The following is an 18,135-nucleotide window of genomic DNA, read 5'->3' as shown; positions in this document are numbered from 1 at the left end:
TTCACTTATTCATCTTTAATATGAAATTTTTAACCACTAGGCTACTTGACAAGAAATAGAGAAACAACTCAATAATTGGCCTATTTTCAAAGCTAGACAGACGAAATCAACGAATTATATGGATATTGGGAGAGACTCGGTACAAATCAAATCTTATTGAAAGTTCAAAGCAACCCAGAACTAATCGAAAGCTTAGAATAATAATCATCTCAAATATTAATTTGATTAAAGTTTTATTATAAACAACTTTAGAGATCCGTGCATTCGCACAGATCCATTGATTTTGATGCAATATTTAAATTCATAATGGTATTAATGCAAAAATATATTTAGGGTAAAATATTTTAAATTTTGTTATAAAATATAAGTGAAACTATTGTGCTATTTATTGTAAAACTTATTAAATTAGTAAAAAATAGGGTCAAGTAAGTTTTTGGTTACGATAAATATCTCGAATTTTGTTTTTAGTTCCTATAAAAAATTTCTACAACTTTTAATCCCTCAAAAACTTTCTGCCACAACTTTTGGCCATTACTTTTAATAAACTTTTGTGTACTTCCACATTTTCGAATGATTTTTTGTATTCATATTTATATTTTTTATGCATTTATATTCATGTTTATAAGGTTATAAAAACCTCTCCCATAAAAATTTATTTTTTAAGATGAATTATTCATCAATTTTTAAGCACGTAAAAAAAATAAAATAACATTTAATTCATTCATTGTCAAAAAATTTTAATTTTTGCAAGAGATATTCTTATGATGTACTAAATATTTAATGGAATAAAACTTGCTAAGAGGGACTAAAAATAAAATTTAAAAGTATATAAGAACTAAAAATATATTTAACTATAAAAAATATGATTTTCTCTATTAAAAATAAAAAATATGATTTAAAAAATATACAATTTCGTATGTTGTTTGCCTTTGTGAAAACAAACGAAAAATAGTGTCAAATTTTCAAAAAATAATGAAAAGGAGTACTAGTACCGTGAGTAAATTAATTAAAGAGAGTGTACCAAAAAAAAATTAATTAAAGAGAGGGAGTTTCAAAAAAAAAAAAAAAAGGCGATTGGTTTTTCATTGTAAACTACAACAGACCTTGAATTGTGTGGGTGTGATTTAAATTTAATACTTCCCTTCATTAACTTTGGGGAAAATGTAACATTATTAAAAATTTCATTGCTACAATTAAAAATTACAAAGTTAATATATCTTCACCACTCAATATTTGACAGCTTGGATGGGTAAAAGTAACCCAATTGCTATGGATGGGCAACCAAGTTGTCCTTTTTTTTATTCCTCGAGGGGAAGCAGTATGTAGTATAATCATCAATGTTTATGCATAACCATTTATTAAATGATAAAACAAAATTATTAAATAATTTTAAAAACTTCAATTTGTATCCAAAGAACTACTTTTCTAGATTTATTCTTCAACCAAGAAGCATTTTCTTCAGATTTCTTCTTCAACCAAAAAGCTAACATAGAAGCTACAAGATCTATAAAATATAAGATCTATAAAATTCTAAGAGAAACAAGAGAGTGTTTCTGCGTTTTTGGTTCACAAGTTTCTGCGTTTTTGGTTCAAACACCTTCTTGTTGTTCCTGCAAACCCTTCAGCTTTTAGTTTTTCCGTTTGCAAGAGATTTGTGTTTGTAATTAGTGTTTGATATTTTAAAAAACTTGGTGGTGGTGTGATTTGAAGTTCACAGAGTGGTGAGAGAAAAATAAGGTTGAAAGAGATAAGGGTGAGAGATATGAGGGGGAAAGAGTCAAAGAGATAAGGGTGAGAGAAATGAAGGTGAGTGAAATCAGTCTGTTCTTGTTGCTTTTCCAAAAAAATAAAATCTTATTGGCGGTCTAGTCCGTCACAAAATAACTTTTTTTTTCGTTTTCAACTTATTGGCGGTCTACGCCGCCAGAAACTTTTTTTTGTTTTTCTTTTTACTTTGAAAACACTTACCGAGGGCTTTTTAACCTTGCTTATATCAATTTTTAAATTATTTATTATACAGTTTTTTAAATTGTAGTTTTTTAAAATTGGAAAAAGAATTTTGTCAAAAAAAAAATGGAAAAAGAATTGATATTTTTTATAAATACCCTTTATTTTTACGTTAATGTATCGAAACATAAATCAATTTTGTTTAACTCACTTTTAACCAAAATCGAATCTATCAAACTCCATTCAGCTAGATCAATTTTTTTTGCAATACAACCAAACACAACCATAGTCATGTCACTAATCACATTCATTATTTTGATTTTAACATTGCAGATTTAATATTAACTGATGATCAATTGATACAATATGCACTAGCAGATATTGAGATGATGTTACGTAGTTGTGGGAATAGTTTAAAAGATTATCCTCCAATGCCTAGAGCAGACACATCATTAGGTTCCTGATATACAAAATAGTTTAATACATGACGAATTGAATTATAACAGACAATCATTAGCTGAGGAACATGTTAGATTAATGTCAACCATGACTTCAGAGCAACGTAAAGTATATGACACAATCATGACAAGAGTAAACAAAAACAAACCTCGTGTATTTTTTCTTTATGGTCAGCAGCATTACGCTCAAAAGGTGAGGTAGTTTTAACAGTTGCCTCAAGTGGGATCGCTGCATTGCTTATACCTGGCGGTAGAACATCACATTCAAGGTTTTGTATTCCTCTAAATGTTGACGAGTTTTCAACATGTACCATAGTTCCTAAAAGCCCTTTGGCGCTATTAATACAAAAAGCAAAGCTCATTATATGGGATGAAGCACCAATGATGCACAAACACTATTTCGAAACTATTGATCGAACTTTAAAAAATATTCTCAAGTCTGTTGATGAAAAAAATAAACACATTCCCTTCGATGGAAAAATTGTTGTTTTTGGCAGAGATTTTAGACAAATTCTACCAGTAATACCTAAAGGTACAAGGCCAGAAGTTGTTCATACTACTATTAATTCTTCGGTTCTTTGGAATTTTTGTCAAGTTTTAACATTGAGTAAAAACATGAGGCTTCTCGGTCGTGCTTCGAGTGCAGACATTGAACAAAGAAGATTGTTTTCTGAATGGGTTTTGGGTGTTGGCGATGGAGAAATTGGAGATGACAACGACGATGATTTAGAACTTGACATTCCATCAGATTTATTGATTCCAAATTCAGGTGATCCTCTTGCTTCTATCGTTGAAAGCACTTGTCCCTAACTTTTACAAAACATGAATGATATAACGTATTTCCAAAATAGAGATGTACTAGCTCCTAAAAATTCAATAGTCGACACAATAAATGATTATATGTTAGATTTAATTCCTGATGAAGAAAAAACATATTTGAGTTATGATACTCCACTCACACAAAATGTAGACGGTCAAACAGTGGATGATGTTCATACTCCCGAATTTTTGAACACGATTTCTACGTCGGGACTTTCAAATCACAAGTTGAGAGTTAAAGTTGGAGTTCCAGTTATGCTATTAAGGAATTTGAATAAAAAATTAGGATTATGCAATGGAACAAGACTTATTATTACGAGATTGAGAAAACGTGTTTTTGAAGGAAAAATTATTTCAGGAAGTAATATTGGTGATCAGGTTTTCATACCTAGATTTTCTTTGACACCGTCTGACGTGAGAATTCCTTTTAAATTTCAACGGAGACAATTTCCTATAATGATTTCTTTTGCGATGACTATTAATAATAGTCAGGGAGAATCTTTAAAGCATGTTGGGATATATCTTCCGTCGCCAGTGTTTTCACATGGTCAGTTGTATGTTGCAATTTCAAGAGTTACTTATAGAAAATGATTAAAAATATTGATCATCGATGACGACGGTGAAGATACGACTAAGACTTCGAATGTGGTCTATAAGGAAGTCTTCCGTAATATAACATAATTTTCTTTGTATGAATATTTATCCAAAATTATTGTTGAACTATCGTTTAATGTTACTCAACTTTTTTCATATACCTTACATTATTGGAATTATCATATCTTATTTACAGCTAATCAGACCCGTGCACCGCACGGGTCGATGTTCTAGTATCTTATATTATAAAGCTTGTATACACAAGCAAACCCTAAACCTAATTTGTTTTCCTTCCACTTTTATCTTGCAATTTTTATTCAAAAATAATACAATTTTGTCTCTACTAGGATTCAAACCCGCGACCGTTCAGTGCAAGACAATATTTTCAACCACTATGGCAAGTATACCAATTGTGATTAAAATTATGTGCAATAATTGATAAGCACCATCGATTTTCATAGGAAAAATTTCACACAACAATTAAACACCATCAAATTAAATTGGACAGTAAACAATTAAAAACCGATAATTAGAAATCTAGCAAATCATCAAATCATACATTTTCTTAATTAGTATTTTATTTTTCGAAAAAATTCAGATTTTTTTATCCTAATTCAATATGTTTTACTAATTAACTAATCATGTTAACCATTTTCTTAGTTTTTTTTTTACGGAAAGAAGAAAATCATTGGACTTAAAAGTTACTTTTTTTTAACTAAACATGCTAAGAAAAATATACTTTTTTTTTTATGTCTTTCTTGTTGGAGTAAGCCCTAAAAGCCAATCTATTTTGATAGAATCGTCTTTTGTATGATGACTTTGATTTATATATTTAATATATATAATAAGGCATTTCTTTATTATGTTTGTTTCAAACTAATAAAGTCCCTAGAATAACTAGTCTAATAAATGGAACATTAAGTGTGACTTAATAGTGAGACTCCATTAAACATAAAGACATTATTCTTAAAGTATCCATAGTCAAGTTTTACTGTGATGTGGGATAACAGTAAAACATAGAGACTATTATGTGAGTAGACTGATGACTTCATCTCACGAGTCATGGATATGAGATATCAAGTCTTCACATAGATATAAATATTAGGAGTAATATTTATATTGGATTGACCCGCCATGAGAATACTGCATAGTATGTTATGAAAAGTGTCATAAGTTATTCTCATAGTGATAATGGTGTATACCACCCTTCGACCTGAAACCACTATGGACCCTAGATGTGGAGTAGAGTACTTAGTTGCCGTTCAAACATTGTTCGTAACAGGATGACTATAAAGTCGGTTGATGGGTACTCTATAAATCATGCTGAGGGACATGAGTGACCTAGATGGAATTTGCCCCTCCTACATAACAGGAGCAATATCTGTAGGCCTCTTGATGGAATATGACTGATAAAATGCGTGGCCACGCCGAACTAAGTCAATATGAGATATTGAGTTTATTCGTTGTTCAGTATATTCTGGGATCAAGAAATAAGATATTGAACCATACAAGGGTGACACGATCTATGCCTTGTGTTCAATATAGATATAAGGGCAAAGGGGTAATTATACACACGATCGTTATCACGGAAAGGTTTCGTCAGATCACATGACATTCTCGTCACTTGGGTAGCAGTGATGTGTTGCTAGATACCGCTCATTGTTTATAATATTAAATATGTGATTTAATATTATTGCCAACGTTACGAGAACCTATAGGGTCACACACAAATGACAGATAGATGAGAGAAATAAATAAGTAAGACTTATTTATAAAATAATAAGCAGGACTTATTAGTAATTAAATAATTAAGTATGACTTATTATTTAATTTATGAAAAATAGAGAAATGCGGTCCACCGTAAGGTACGGTGCAGTGCTTGGCTTGATGACCACACAAGTGGTTCTATAAATAGAACCCTTGTGATGAAGTTTTGTAAGCTTAACCTAATTTACAAAGTGAAACCTAGCTGCCGCTCTCTAAACCCGGTTCTCTCTGAATCTCTGGTGGAATTGGCTAGCACCGGTCATCGGAGAAGGTCTGTTCGTGTGGACTGAGTAGATGCATCGCTACTTTGCTTTGCTCGTGATCAGAAACAGTTTCTACTTCAAAGGTTCTGCACTTCAAGAGGTAAACACATAAACTTGTGGTTTTGTGTTCTTTGATTTGTGATTAATGGTTTAATCAAGATCCGTTCATCGGGATTGTTCCGCTAAGAGGATTAAATTAATTGAAAAACTCCTCTTAAATCCCTTCAGTGGTATCAGAGCATCGGTTGTGATTAAATCATTTAATTCAATTACCTCTAATGCATATCAATAATTATATGGTGATATAATTATTGTCGGAATGCGTTTACATGATTCAAGCATGTTTATATGGTTTATATGTTTGTTTTGTCCGTCATATATAATTGATATAAGTATGTATATGATACATAATTGATTTCTTTTAATTTGGTACACTAATCGAGTATATATGATATACTTATTAATTCGCTCATTCAGCCTAGAATAAGTAATTATTGTCGATTCGAATGATTAGTGTTTATGCTTCGGAACCGTCTTTTCTGGTGAAGTGTAAGTCACTACGGTCAGTCAGATTGAACAAGTAATTGCTTACCTCTGAATGGAACGATAATTATTGTATAAACGCATCAAGTGTTGATGCAACAATTTGTTAGTAATTGAAAGAGATATAATTTAATTTTGAAATCGTTTTAAAATTCAAGAAATATCTTTTAAATTGTTTTAAAAATAATATTACCAATTTTGGGAAATAATTTGATTCAAAAGAGTTTTGATCAAATAAATCTTCATATTTGATAATTGGAGAATTGTCAAAGATTTAATTCAAAATCAAAATTGGATATTTACGCATTATTTTCAAAACAGATTTTGAATTCATTTGATTTCTAAAATATCGGATATGAGTTGAATATATATGATTCAGGTTATACAATATTTCTTGTGATTGGCCAGTACCTTAGTTTCATTGGTTTTAATTTTGAATTTGATTCAAGTGTTCTCATCTGTAATATGGATTGCGTGAGTTTGAAACCAATTTGTCTTTTTGAAATTAACCAATTTTGACTTTTAATTTGGAATTAAAGATGTTATTGTTGGTAAACAATCAAAAATATTATTTGTGGGACAAATAATAAACAATAATTTGAATTTTCTTAATGGTTAAGATATTTCCAAATCGATTGCCTGTAATTTGTTACAAGTGATTCTTAATAGTTAAGATTTGGTTTGGTGTTTTAAAGTGATCCAATTGATTCAAAAGGTTTGATTCGTTCTGTTTTAAATTAATTATTTGAATTATTTAAAGTTTATTCAAAAGGAGTTTTGATTAATTAAATTACCATATTTGATGATTATAGAATCATTAAAGATTTGATTCAAAATATTTAATTTAGAATTAAAAGATTTGAATCAAATAAAATTGATTTGGTACTTTTAAAGCGATGATGAATCAAAAGGTTTGATTCTGATTTAAATTAATTCAAAAGTGTTTTGATTAGTTGTTAAAGATTTGATTTAAAAGTTTAGCATAAATTTAGCATAATTTTTTTTTTTTTTTATGAATCAAAAGATTTGATTGTAGATTAAAAGATTTGAATCAGTTTTACTTTTATTTGATATATATCCATGTGATGCGATATTATTTTGAAATAATATTAGTTTGTTATGTCAATAAAACAGAAAGAATATTTTTTTTTTTGGCGCTAGTTTGTTAAGATACAAAATTTATCTAACTTTATGTTTCCATAAAAATCTGAAACGTTGTTATTGGCATAACAATGTAATATTAATTTAATAATAATAGTAATAATAATATGTTATTATTACTTATTTATTTATTTATTTATTAAATATATGGTATATGGTTATGACCTTAGATATTTGGTGCGTTAATTTATACGGCCTGCGTGTCGTGGTTTATTTTAAAATACGGCCTGCGTGTCGTGCATTTTATTTATTTATTTAGTTACTTAAATAATGTAATTGCTCGAGTTCAAAAGAGACAACGCCAAATGATGATACCGATGGAGAAGCTTGAGAAGTTTGCTCGAGGGTCAAAGAATTGTAATAAATTAGTTTATTTAATTCTTGTGCGTTAGGAAGTCATAACCATACTACCTAGTCTATTTTATTTTATGTATGTGATGCATGAGATGTATGTTTTAATTATATTTGCCATGTATGTTTTATATAATTATTAAACGCATATTTACATGAATGTCATGTAAAGTGAAACGCGTGTATAAGATACACATGTCGGTGAGATCAAATTTAATTAAAAATCCTTCAAGTACTCATAAAGACTAATATTGAAGATGTAGGTCTTGCCAACGCAAGGTGCATTTTCTATACTAGTAAGATGTGTCTATATTAAGTTTTATGCTTTCCAAAGAATAGCACCCTTCAAGATCAATATCGATTAATGTAGGTTTTGCCAACGTAAAGTGCATTGTCAATATTGATAAGTTGCGGTGAGATAACCAGTTTATCCGATTGCTATTTATTGGGTTTAACTTAACTAAAGAAAGATATAATATGATTATATGACTTTAGAAGCAAATGTTGGGTTATTCCATATGATGGATTAAAATAAGTGTTATTCTCCCAACGGAAAGGATATGAGAGTTGTATGAGATACAATTGGAAACAGTTTCCTACCTAAATAACTACGTTTTGTGTAATCAGCCCAACGCTGACTTAAAACAAAGTGAAATATGGATCTCATTCCCACTAGAAAATTTTCAACGAGATTTTCCGAATCAAATGTCGAGGGTCATTTGTTTTGAGTAAAATAGTGGGAGCATATTTAATTAAAGACCTAGTTAAATATGTTTTAATCATGATACAAATATTCTTATCTTCATAATTAGATATATTTGGCATATAGTTTATATTTCACTAAAGGTCCTTACGAAGGACATAAGGTTCGGAAAAGAGTTTCTGAATTGGTACATATATTGAGAATTGTTCTCAAATACGAGAAAAACTACTAATAGTTTTGAAAGAGTCAAAATGGAAGAAAGAAGTAAGACCTCTTCATACATCTTGTTATAGAAAGTTAAATTATTTACTTTTACATCTAAGGTATATGATACTAGATGCAAATTTCATATTTGTTGAAATATGAAATTGTTTTAAAGAAGTAAAAATTTGACTATAGATAAAGTCAACTTACGTTTAGAATGAAATAGTTTCATTGATCGTATAAGTTGAGTTTAACATGGAACCAAATAATTGTTATTAAGTTTCATTTAATAATAGAAGCATTGAGCCTAAACCTTGTATTGACAAGAAAAGGACTACTTGTTTCATTTCTCTTACTTCATTTACATTGCTAATAAGTTTAATAGATGTGAATATGTGTATTTGACACAAACTATGATTCTTTGAATTTGTTCAAAGAATTCATGAATGAATGAAGTAAAGGAAACTTTGAAAAGTATTTAGACCATACGAACATGTCGTGATGGTAAATGCTTAAATAAGAAGTATAATGATAACTATTTATATTACATCATGTTTCACATGTTTACATATAAGATAGTTCATTTATATCTCTTACGACTCTTTTTGAAAAATTATTTTAATTAAAGTTATTCTTTACCCACAACAAGTTCCAATAAATCAAATCATAAAGACACCATATTCGATATGGAGGTAAGAGTACCTTATTTGACTTTATGATAGTTTGAGATTGTAAGGTTTATTAGATAAACTTAATCTCAAATTGAATGAATGTGTATTTGTGGAAGTACCTAAGGGATACTAATTTTACGACACTCTCTAGGATAAAAGTTGTTTTATTACATGAACTGAAATATTTCTTTAGAAGAAATATGTCTCTAAAAGAGACAGTGGGAGTGACGTAAAACTTGAGTAAATTCAAGTAACACAAAACACATGTCCTTTCAAAATTGGAACACGAATCAATTCCACAAGGTTGTTGTTGGACTACCGGTTCGAGTAGCACAAGAACTAGATGAGTCTAATATGTCCTATCAAAAGTTGAAGGACATGGCCTCACCATAACACTTCTGGCGGATAGATAACGAGGTTCTATTCCTTAATTGGAATGACATTACATATGTATTTGACATATGGATAGGGTTTTGTTAATCTAAAGGATGCTAGAAAAGTATATAAATTACAAAATTCATTTGTGAATTTGTTCAAATTTCTCAAAGTTGAATTATCAATTTTATTGATCAAGTTTTATGAAAACAAAGATTAATAAAGGAAATCTTGTGCACACAAGAAAGTCAGTGGGAGTATTTAAATTAATCTGGTATTGTATGTGGATGACATACTGATCATCAAGACAATTTTCATACACTACACATGTAAGACATGATTAGGTAATTGTTTCTTGATTAAATGCTTAGGTGAGACTTCCTAAAAGTTAGGAATCAAGATCTATAGAGATAGATTGTTGACATATATCAACCTTAGCCTATGTACAAATTTGATGAAGTGTACAGACACCTCATGTGCTTAATTTTATTGAAATTATTGCATACATCACATGATGCATTTTTTGTCTCAAAGACAATATCCAACCTCATTGGATGAGAAAGGGATGCATGAGAAGTATCCAAATGCTTTGGCAATTGGATTGATCATGTATATTATGATATGTACTAGACCAGATGTACTATATGCTATTAGCATAAACAATATGTACCAATTATTTCTAGTGATTGTCATTAGATCACCATCAAGAATATCCATGGATATCTTAAAATCACTAAGGATGACTTCTTGATCGGATCTGGAAATGATCATTGTAAATGAGTTACAATGATATTGATTGTCCAAAACTGAAGAACAGTATACCCAGATTGTAGTCTGGAATAAACTTTATGCTCGGATGTCAAATTTGTAAGCTTACAAGCTTCAGAAGATTGATATATCTATTACAAATGTCAAATATATGATTTGAATCGTTTGTCTCATAAGATGAGGCAGAAAATTGTTTTCCTTACGTTGCAGATTCCCTTGACCTCATTAAAGATGGTAATGGTTTAATCTTGCAAGCAACGGAAAACCAGATCTCACCAACGATTCAAATACAAGTTTTGACACTTGATTTCTTTTTATAGAAGATCAAAAGTGTAAATTGGAAGATGTAATGGGTACCAACATAAGAAAGAGTTTCTTATCCAATAATAGAAAATCTTGCATAGAAGATGCTTGATGATGACGCTAGTCCAATAGATGTTGAGTTAATATCTGATTGGCTTTAGTGCTAGTGGGAGATTGTTGGAGTAAGCCCTAAAAGCCAATCTATTTTGATAGAATCGTCTTTTGTATGCTGACTTTGATTTATATATTTAATATATATAATAAGGCATTTCTTTATTATGTTTGTTTCAAACTAATAAAGTCCCTAGAATAACTAGTCTAATAAATGGAACATTAAGTGTGACTTAATAGTGAGACTCCATTAAACATAAAGACATTATTCTTAAAGTATCCATAGTCAAGTTTTACTGTGATGTGGGATAACAGTAAAACATAGAGACTATTATGTGAGTAGACTGATGACTTCATCTCACGAGTCATGGATATGAGATATCAAGTCTTCACATAGATATAAATATTAGGAGTAATATTTATATTGGATTGACCCGCCATGAGAATACTGCATAGTATGTTATGAAAAGTGTCATAAGTTATTCTCATAGTGATAATGGTGTATACCACCCTTCGACCTGAAACCACTATGGACCCTAGATGTGGAGTAGAGTACTTAGTTGCCGTTCAAACATTGTTCGTAACAGGATGACTATAAAGTCGGTTGATGGGTACTCTATAAATCATGCTGAGGGACATGAGTGACCTAGATGGAATTTGCCCCTCCTACATAACAGGAGCAATATCTGTAGGCCTCTTGATGGAATATGACTGATAAAATGCGTGGCCACGCCGAACTAAGTCAATATGAGATATTGAGTTTATTCGTTGTTCAGTATATTCTGGGATTAAGAAATAAGATATTGAACCATACAAGGGTGACACGATCTATGCCTTGTGTTCAATATAGATATAAGGGCAAAGGGGTAATTATACACACGATCGTTATCACGGAAAGGTTTCGTCAGATCACATGACATTCTCGTCACTTGGGTAGCAGTGATGTGTTGCTAGATACCGCTCATTGTTTATAATATTAAATATGTGATTTAATATTATTGCCAACGTTACGAGAACCTATAGGGTCACACACAAATGACAGATAGATGAGAGAAATAAATAAGTAAGACTTATTTATAAAATAATAAGCAGGACTTATTAGTAATTAAATAATTAAGTATGACTTATTATTTAATTTATGAAAAATAGAGAAATGCGGTCCACCGTAAGGTACGGTGCAGTGCTTGGCTTGATGACCACACAAGTGGTTCTATAAATAGAACCCTTGTGATGAAGTTTTGTAAGCTTAACCTAATTTACAAAGTGAAACCTAGCCGCCGCTCTCTAAACCTGGTTCTCTCTGAATCTCTGGTGGAATTGGCTAGCACCGGTCATCGGAGAAGGTCTGTTCGTGTGGACTGAGTAGATGCATCGCTACTTTGCTTTGCTCGTGATCAGAAACAGTTTCTACTTCAAAGGTTCTGCACTTCAAGAGGTAAACACATAAACTTGTGGTTTTGTGTTCTTTGATTTGTGATTAATGGTTTAATCAAGATCCGTTCATCGGGATTGTTCCGCTAAGAGGATTAAATTTTTGAAAAACTCCTCTTAAATCCCTTCATTTCTGAACTTAAAAGTTTATTCATGTTGAGGAGTATGGTTGATCATATTACTGCAAATATATATCAAGGTGATATTTATGCAAATAATAGTTGACTCCAGATATATATCAACGTGACTATATTATTAATTACAAAAAAAAACACTGATTCACATTTGTTTCTTTTGCTAACAATGTATCCTAACCTTTCCGGATCAAAGAAGATTATTTTCTGAATGGGTTTTGGGTGTTGGCGATGGAGAAATTGAAGATGACAACGACGATGATTTAGAACTTGACATTCTATCAGATTTATTGATTCCAAATTCAGGCGATCCTCGTTGTAACGACCCAATTTTCAAATTATTAATTTTTGTGTGTTAAAATATTTTATTGACGTGGCATTTTAATTAAGTTAAAACTTTTGTTATTTATCGAATACTTTAGTTATTAAGCGAGTAGTGAGAGTTAACGCGTTTTTGGGCCAAGTAATTGGGCTTGAGGCCCAATGGGCCTTGTGAGTGGTGAGGGGCGCCCATTAGGGGCAAGGAATAGAGAGAGAATTCATTTTCTTTTGTTCTCTTGAGTGTTCTAGAGAGAAGGGAGAGCTTAAGAGAAGCTAAGGCAAAGGAAAGTGAAGAGATTCAAGATCAATCGTCGTGTTTTCTTCGAATCCAGGTATGAGAGTAGGTTTCATAATCGTGGGTGACTCGAGGAAGGGGAGAATGTCGATTTCTCCTCACCCGAACTTCCTCCACCCCATTTTCGTTTTAGTTTGAATGGATTTTTCTTAATGGAAATCGATTCTAAGGTTCATAACATGCTTAATATGTTTTTAACATGATGTATGGACGAATTTAATGGTTAAAAACGAAGTTTATGAATGATTAAACTGAAGAACTTTGTGTTCTTGAGAGTTTTGAGAAAAAGTGTTCAATCCTTACTTTTTCGATGTTTATGATGTGGATCTATTAAATGAACTGTTCTTTTGTGTTTATACATGTTTGTTACACTTGAATACAAACTCATTTGGGATTTATAACATGAAAAATGGGATTTTTGGGTGATTTAGAGTGAAAATCGCAGGTTTTGAGACTTCCTGACAGGAAGCCTTCGACAAGCCTTCGCTCAGCGAACTGTGTTGGAACAAAATTGATTTAAAAATGTTTGCCCCTAAATCTATTAAGGTTTTGATGATAACAAAGTATTAATAAACAATTGGAAGGACTAAAAATTTAATTTAAGTATGCAGATATTAGCTTCAGATAAACTCTGAATGAAGCTCAAAAGATATGTATTCAGACTTGTTAGCTGAATAAGGAAAGTCTTCTCTGCACATGGTCAAAGTGTCTGAAACTCTTACTCAGTTTTAGAAACAACCAACTGCATCAAGACAAGCTGCTTGAAGACAAAAAGGTTATCTACTTCAACGGTCATCTTTTTGCAACGACTCTTTTTCTGGTTATATATATACTAGAAGGATCAGTTGTAAAAAAAAAAGAGATAAGATAGCAATCAACAAGGATTAAACAAGCGCTCGAACAAACTCTGAATTTTTGGATACAAGCTCTGAACCTCTGAACAAGTGTTTTTGCACTCTTAGTTCAAATACTTTGTATTCATTGTATTTGCTCATTAAGGTTCTCTTGAGCAGTTGTAATCTCTTAACTATTTTATTATCTCTGGTACTTGAGAAATCTTAAGCTTGTGTGCTTAAGTGAGAAATCTTAAGCTTGTGTGCTTAAGTGAGAAATCTTAAGCTTGTGTGCTTAAGTGAGAAGTCTTAAGCTTGTGTGCTTGAGCATTGTGGTGAAGTCTCTTGCTTGTGTGCTTGAGCATTTGTAATCTTGTGTGATTATAGTGAAATCCCTTGGAAGTGCAAGGGGACTGGACTACTCTCGTTTTGTGAGAGGAACCAGTATAAATTGCTTGTGTGCTTTCTCTTTCTCTCTTATCTTGTTATTATTTGTGTTACTTATCCGCTGCTAACTTAGTTAAGTTAAGAACTTGGAAAAAGTTTTAACTTGGCCAAAAACACAATTCAACCCCCCCTTCTTGTGTTTTCACACCTTCAATTGGTATCTAGAGCACTGGTCTGTTACTTTCACCTAACAGTGAGACAGTAAAGATCTTGTGAGAACACTATGTCTGGAGGAGACGATAGTAGTACTAGAACAACCGGTGAAGCCGGTGATGCCAGTGGTGCTGGTGGTGGTCCTAGAAATGCTTTTGGTTTTGACTACTTAAGTAATGAATCACATGAACATAGTGGTAATAGAAAAGCCCCTATATTCAATGGTGATGCATCATTATTTGAGTGGTGGAAGGAAAGACTGTATAGCAATATTACTGCTATTGATCATGAGTTGTGGGATTTAGTTGAGCTGGGAGTAACTTTTGAAAACTTAAATGAACATGGAAGGTTGTCCATTGAGTACAGAAAGTTACTCTCACCAGCTAACTTAAAAATCTACACTAAGCATCATAGAGTAAAGGACATTGTTGTTGGTGCTATAAGACATGAAGATTATGTCAGAATAGAAAACAAGTCCACTACTAAATCTATCTTTGACTCTATGTGTGCTACCTATGATGGTAATGAAAAGGTTCAAGAGGCTAAGGCTAGTCTCTTGATAAGGCAATATGAACTATTCACTATGCAACAAGATGAAAGCATTGAGACTATGTTTACAAGGTTTCAAATCCTTGTATCTGGTCTTAAAGCTTTTAAGAGGAGTTATTCCACCTATGACCATGTTCAGAAGATTCTGAGGAGTCTTCCTATTGCTTGGAGACCTAAGGTCACTGCAATAGAAGAAGCTCAAAATCTCAAGACTCTGAGTCTTGAGGCTCTGATAAGCAATCTCAGAAGCTATGAGATGGTTCTGAATGCTGATTCAGAAGCTAAGAAGAAGTCCAAGTCTGTGGCTTTCCAGTCAACTAGGACTCCTTCTAAAGCTCTTAAGACTCAGCTTCTTGACATTAAAGAGGAATCTTTTGCAGATGGCCAAGAGGAGGAAATGGGTGAAGATGAGTTTGCTTTATTTACCAAGTTTCAGCAATGGAACAGGTTTAACAAAAGAAACTTCAGAGGAAACAGCTCCAGAAACTTTGTCAGCAAAAAGGATGATCAGAAGAACTGCTTCAACTGTAAGAAGCCAGGACACTTTATTGCTGACTGTCCAGAAATGTCTGCTAAAGACAAAAGCAAAAGATACAGCTCAAAGAAGCAACAATTTAAGAGCAAATTGAAAAAGAGTCTGATGGCTACTTTTGAAGAGCTATCATCTGAGGAAGAAGTTGAGGAAGAGGAAGAGGCAAATCTAGCCCTAATGGCTTCAACTAACTCAGATGCAGACTCAGAGGATGAATCAGAATTAGATTCAGAAGTTATAGATGAGGTATTCTCTGACTGTTCTAAATCTCAACTTATAACTGCACTTAACAAGGTTATTGAGAAACATCTCAGAGTGTTAAGTAAACAAAAAGCTTTACAAGAAAAGCTTAACTGTAAGAACCCAATATTTTATATGTATATGGTAATTGGTGGTTTTATTATTTTATTGATTAATCATTTTATTCATCTCCGGTATAAAGAATAACTCTATTTTTTCTAAATGGAACCATTATTTTATCGGTATGACAATAATAGAATGATTATTTACTTTTATTTTATTTTATACATTTAAATACTTTTAACTAAGCCAAATGAATAGTCATCCTTTCATATATGATATGATCTTCTCCTCTTCCCCTTCATTCCTTAAAACATGGCCACATTCATCTTAGAAAAGAGATTTAATTCTCAATTGTGTCTCTTGAACTCAAAAGTCATAAAAGACTTTTCATGTCTTCCCACTAACCCAAATCAATTGTATTCCAATATCCCTTTGTTTTCCACATCAATACTATATATATACATACATGCTAATGAGTCTCTCACACTATTATACTATGCTCTCAATTATATTTCTATGGCATCAAAGTCAAAAGGCAATGAAGCTATACACGCCTACCTAGCTTCCACAAAACAAACATTTTATACTCTTACAACTCCCTTTATAATTCAAATGATTATCAAGCTTTGTTTTTAGTTTCATTCTCCTTCAATTCAAATTGTGTAAGTCCTCTTTTATTAGTCTTTCTATTTCATTTTTATTTGATTCATGAAAGTTCCAATTCAATCAACCTATTTTCGTTTTTTCAAAAGCTGTCATCGTAAAATATTGATTTCTCCTTCGTTCACCGTTGGATCGTATTTATTTTTGGACAGTAGTTTCTCGACACATAGTAGTCCATTTTCAACCGTCGGATCGTCGAAATGAACTTTGAAGTGAGATATATCCAGTGTACACTGTAGCTACGAATTTAGGCCTAGAGTATTGTGCTTGGAAGGAAATCCGCCAAGGTAAGGGCTTTTTCCCCATACACTCATGCACATAGGGTTTATGTTATAGATTAATAATGGAATATTTAACCGTTAAGAAGGAATGAAAATAAAAGGAATGAAAGAACTATTTTTATAACAACTCTATGCTATTTCATTACATTCCGAGTATGTGTGTGTGGCTGATTGTATATGTAATTCTATGATTGATGTGTTTTGTGGTTGATTGTGGATATGAGTATTTGGTTGGTTTTTGATAAAATGAATATTTGGTGTGGTTTAAAAGAGAAAATTGATTTTGATTTGATCTAGTGGAAGTAGCGATGATTTTAAAAGAAAGTTTATATATTAAGTGCCAAATGGGGCGATTTAATATTTGTGTATATTAAAGTGTGTATATGAAGCATAGCATGGCATATAGTTGAGTCATAGGTGCCAAATGGGGCGATTTGTTATTATGTGCCAAATGGGGCGAATACGCTACTTGGGGCGTTAAATTCCAAGTGCCAAATGGGGCGATTTGTGCCAAATGGGGCGAATACGCTACTTGGGCGTTAAATTCCAAGTGCCAAATGGGGCGATATCCGGATCATGGTCTAGTTGCATTTCATGCATCATTAGTTTGTATAAATTGTTATTAAAAAGAGTTTCTTGCATCGATTTTATTTTATTACTTTTTATGGCCGAGTATTTTATTTTTAGTTTATAACATTTACCTTCCGTTCGGCATGATTCAATTTGGATAGGAAATTGACCCTTACATTAAATATGGTTGTAGGTACCAAAGGTGAAATATGAGGTGATGTGTTGCTTGTACGTGCGCGGGACTAAACAAATTTGGGTTTTATAAATTTGTAATTTAAATGAAAAATTCTTTTATTGTACAAAGATTATTTACAGGCTTAAGTAATTATTATTCTATATAAAAAAAAAATATATTCACACCTTTTTAAAGAAACAAAGTATTTTTATGAGTAAATTCTTTATAGAAAAATATGGGTTGTTACATTAACACTCTGACTGAACAGACAGATCATTTTCAAGGTCTATATCAAGAAACTCTGAATAGAGTGAATGATTTTGAAAAAGGTTGTGCTGTGTGTCACAAACCTATTGATGAGCAGGAAATAGCTCTTCAACAGTTTGTGCATCTCAACCTTGGGAAGAGCA

General features: G+C 31.8%; 1 long non-coding RNA gene across 1 annotated transcript; it reads left to right on the top strand.

Annotated features, from left to right (window-relative positions):
* The first annotated feature begins 16,236 nt into the window (after positions 1 to 16,236).
* Positions 16,237 to 17,858, top strand: LOC123911218. Its single transcript, XR_006810404.1, has 3 exons — positions 16,237 to 16,698; positions 16,852 to 16,986; positions 17,744 to 17,858. It is a non-coding gene; the product is annotated as an uncharacterized LOC123911218 (long non-coding RNA).
* Positions 17,859 to 18,135: the final 277 nt, after the last annotated feature.

The sequence above is a fragment of the Trifolium pratense genome, linkage group LG2, assembly GCF_020283565.1.
Source record: "Trifolium pratense cultivar HEN17-A07 linkage group LG2, ARS_RC_1.1, whole genome shotgun sequence".
Classification (NCBI taxonomy): Eukaryota; Viridiplantae; Streptophyta; class Magnoliopsida; order Fabales; family Fabaceae; genus Trifolium; species Trifolium pratense.
The sequence above is the reverse complement of the archived record's forward strand: the minus strand, read 5'-3'. Positions and strand labels throughout refer to the sequence as shown.